Consider the following 4,828-nt stretch of genomic DNA (forward strand, 5'->3'; position numbering starts at 1 on the left):
TTAACTGAAGGGGGAGAAAAGAAAACATCAGGGGCAGGAAAGGAGGGGTGGGGAAAAGCAAAAAAGGAAAAAGAATCCTAGACAGTCTCACATGTTCTGTGCATTTGGAGACCTAAGAGATACTTAAAGTAGCATCTGTAGATAAGTTGGGGGGGGTGGCACAGAGGGGAGCATCAGAACTTGATTGCCCAAGGTGATTGAGGTATTGCCACATGTATGCTTACTTAGCCCTAGTCCTCCACATTATCTTATTCTCTCACTGTGCCCTTTGGACCCTTCCTCTATTATTAAACTTCCCTTCATCCTAGGACTTTTCCTGTCACATTCCTTCTATATGTTGATTCTCACTAAAACTAATTTTCTCATGAATTCACCACATCTCTTGACATTCTGTCCTTGGCTAGATACCCTATACCATTCCCATTTACCTCCTTTTCCCCGTTTTCCCCATTTCCCCTCTTCCTCCCTCTTTTCCCCTTCCCTCATCCTCCATCCTCCTTCCCTTCTCTCCCTCTTTGTCTCTCTCTTCTCCCCTCTTTTTCTCTCCCTTTCTCCCTCCCTCCCTCCTCTCTCTCTCTCTCTTTCACACACACACACTGAACTAGAAGGAAAGTCATGTTTGCTACTTTTAAAACCCTTTTTCTGCTACCATTACTCAGCAACTACCTCTCCTCCTTTTAAAGTTCCTACCATCCTTCCCAGAATCTTGTCACTATTATCTACATTTATAAACATCAAGGGATGCTTTTGGCCATTGACTAATTTTATTCAGAAGTAAGGCTCAAATATTGTCAGTCACATGCTTATTCCCCCAAATTATTCAGTCTTCAGAGTAAGCTTTGGGTTAATGTCAAGCCATCCACAGCTCTCAGAAAGCTGGCTATTTCTCTACTTTTCCCTGTTCTCTTTTTGTGGGTGGCACTATTTGTCTTGGCCTAAAAGTTTAGGGATAAGGATTTATCTAATTAGACTTTTAGCTGCGCCCCTAGTCACTTGGGATAAGAGGGAGGAAGCCATACCTCTTCCTGTTCCCATATGTAAAAATGAGCCTCTAACTTACATCCTTCTTCTCAAATAACTTCTGTACTTTTTCACTCCAGTCCTAGCATCCTGCCCTTCTACTTCTTTATGTTCAACTCCCATATCCTCCGTCCCCAAAATATCTTAACCACATAAAGGAGGGCCCAGCTTGACTCAACTTCCCTCACTAAATGGAATTTATCTTAGTGACAGAATTTGTCCTACTTTTATCTTTGCCTAGAGCTATGGGCAACACTCAAGAATGAAATTCTAAAAACAAAGTGGATTATAATTCTTATGAGAAGATAAACTTATAATAAGGTATAAATGTGAGGAATTCATGAACTAGTTTATTTTTAATAATAGATTTTTATTTTCAAAATACATATAAAGATGGTTGATAGTCACCCTTGAAAAATCTTGTATTCCAAATTTTTCTCCTTCTCTTCCCCCATCTCCCTCCCCTAGACAGTAAGCAATCCCAAATATGTTAAACATGTGCAGTTCTTCTTTACATATTTCCATATTTATCAAATTGCACAAGAAATATAAGATTAAAAAGGGGGGGAAATAAGGAAAAAAAAAAAAAAAAGCAAGCAAAAAAAAAAAAAAAAAGACTGTAGTGATCCACATTCAGACCTCATAGTCCTCTCTCTGAATGCAGAAGGCTCTCTCCAACACGTCTATTGAAACTGGCCTGAATCACTTCACTATTGAAAAGAGCCTTGTCCATCAGAACTGATCATTCCATAATCTTATTGTTGCTGTGTATAATGTTCTCTTGGTTCTACTCATTTCACTTAGCATCTGTAGAGAACTCCCAGGAAACTAGAATCTTCAATAACTGGGGTGTTCCCCTCCTCCTAAGATTAATCAAGAGTGCATTTAAGCTTGAAATCATGAGAAAACATAAGGTCCTGGCACAATTACTGGAACATTGCGAACTTTAAATAAAATTGAGTCTCTAGAAACTAACAACATGCTTCAGAGAGTTAGATAATAGAAAACAGAAACCAGGGTTGGTTACAGAACAATCTTTTTTTATAGTGATATTGTTTTAAGATATATAAGCAACGTGATCTCTCTCATTAAACAGCTCTGGTGAATTATCAGCAACCCCATTTCCTTATTTTCAACCGCCACTAGACCATTTGTTGTGCTGGCCGCAACAGCACCAGTTCCTGTAAATCTCTCTGAAATCATCCTGCTGGTCGTTTCTTATGGAACAATAATATTCCATAACATTCATATACCATAACTTACTTATTCAGCCATTCCCCAACTGATGGGCATCCACTCAGTTTATGAACCAGTTTAGATGTTTAAGTTGTTGTTGTTCAGTCATTTTAGTCATATCCATCTTTTCATGACCTCACTTGAAGTTTTCTTGGCAAAGAGACTGGAGTGGTTTGGCATTTTCTCTTCCAGCCCATTTTATAGATGAAGAAACTGAGGCAAACAAGTTCAAGGATTTGCCCAGGGTCACACAGTGTAATTCATTCTTCATTTTGGAAGGGATCCAATGAGATCACAGGTGCTCCTTTTAGAAAATAGATATGTAAATGATAGATTAAACTAATGACTGTACCATCAAACTTCATCTTATTTGTCATGCTATCGTAGTCATTATGCTTCTATTTACATTATATGAAATGAGTATCTAACAATAGGTTCTGTTATTTATTATAGCATTCATTCATTTTATTTTGTAATGTTATATTCTTTACTGAATTTTACAAACTTATAAGACTTAATAAATATTTTTGCCTAACAGCCATAAATACTGTTTCAATAAACCTCAGTCTGCTTTTAAAGAGAGAGAGACTGAGAGACAGAGACAGAGGGAGGGAGGAAGAAACAAAGGGAGAGAACACCAATGAGATCACGGGGTGATATAATGACTTGCACGTGAATTAGATTTAAGTGAGTCAGAGTTGCACAAAGTTGTCAGCCTTACTCTTCTACACTCATTGAAGTCCAGTAGAAAGACAAAAATCATGACAACCGGTAGTGGTCAGGGATGCAATACATGGCCTTAGTGTCTTTAACGTCTGACCAAGTTCTAAGTACTTCACAGTACTTGCTTCAGCTACTTTCATGGCCATTGGAATAAACTGTTCTCATTAACCCATTCCACTAAGGGAAATCTTCATATGCTTGGAGTAGATATCCCCCTAATTCACCAACTGGTTTAAGATCTGATGATTACTTTCAATCTGATTTGGCCTGTCTACTGAGATGATTTACCAAGGTATGATCCTTGGAGCTTCTTGGAGCCACAGGTGAGAATTGGCTGAAAACAGATACCAAAGATGCATGTGCAGCTCTGAAGAAGGCAAGTCCTCATACCAAAGGTGCTAGTCCTCCCTGATTACTCCAATCATGGTAATTGTTCAATGATTTGGCAGAAAGGCAATAAAGGGTTTTCTATGAATTGTGCATATTTTAATAAGGGATACAACACATAGCTAGTAAATGTCTGAGGCCATATTTGAACTGAGGAAGATGAGTATCCCTGATTCCACTGTAGCACCATCTAATTACCCTTAGATGTTTAAGAGATAAAAGGTAGAAACAAGATCAGGTAGCAGAGAATGAATAAAAATCCTACAAAAGTACATGCTTACATAAATCTTGGCCTTGTAAAAATAATATCAAGAGCACAATGCTTAGAATGAAGGTAATGCTAACAAGAAAAGATAAGAAGATCAAACTAGATGTTTTAGCTATTTGGGGGAAAGAAGAAGGAATAAAGCTAAGATAGAACTACTGCTAGGGTGGATGAGGTAATAATAAAATACAAAGCATAGAAAGATGGTAGACCAAACGGTTATAAAAATTGTGCATATCCTTTAATCCAGCAGCATCTCTATTGAGCCTGTTTCCCAAAGAGATCATAAAAGAGGGAAAAGGACCCACATGTGGAAAAACATTTCTAGCAGCCCTTTTTGTAGTAGCAAGGAACTGGAAACTGAGTGGATGCCCATCAATTGGAGAATGACTGAATAAATTGTGGTATATGAATGTTATGGAATATTATTGTTCAATAAGAAATGATGAGCAGGCTGATCTCAGAAAGATCTGAGAAGACTTATATGAATTGATACTGAGTGAAGTGTATAGAAATAAAAAAAAAAAAAAACACTGTACACAGTAGCAACAAGATTATGTGATGATCAACTGTGATGTACTTATCTCTTTTCAGCAATGAGGTGATTCAAGGCAATTCCAATAGACTTATGATAGAATGTACTGTCCACATGCAGAGAGAGAACTATGATGACCGAATGTGGATCAAAGCATGGTATTTTCATCTTTTTATTATTGTTGGTTTTTCTTTTCCATTCTTTTTTTTTTTTTTTTTTTTTTTTTTTTTTTGCTTTTGCTTTGATTGGGGGGGGGCACAGCAGGATGAATAGAGAATTATGTTTAGAAAAATTGTACATGTTTAACCTATATTGAATTGCTTGCTCTCTTGGGGAAGGGAGAAAGGGAAGAAGGAGAAAAATTTAGAACACAAAGTTTTGCAAAGGTGAATGTTGAAAACTATCTTTGCATGTATTTGGAGAAGAGGTAGCAACATAGCTGAACTCTCCCAACATTATCTTCCAAACAACTTTAAAATAAAATCTCAAATCAAATTTTGGAGTCACAAAGCCAATTAAAGGTCAGGACAAAACATTTTTTCCAGCTTAAGCTAGCTGGGTTTGGATCCAGCCAGGAGCCCAGCCAAGACAGCACCAACATATCAGCAGCAGGTCTTGGAGGGGTCCTTGAGAGCAACAGCAGCAGCAGCTTTGGGAGTTTT

Source organism: Sminthopsis crassicaudata, chromosome 6, assembly GCF_048593235.1.
Source record: "Sminthopsis crassicaudata isolate SCR6 chromosome 6, ASM4859323v1, whole genome shotgun sequence".
Classification (NCBI taxonomy): domain Eukaryota; kingdom Metazoa; phylum Chordata; class Mammalia; order Dasyuromorphia; family Dasyuridae; genus Sminthopsis; species Sminthopsis crassicaudata.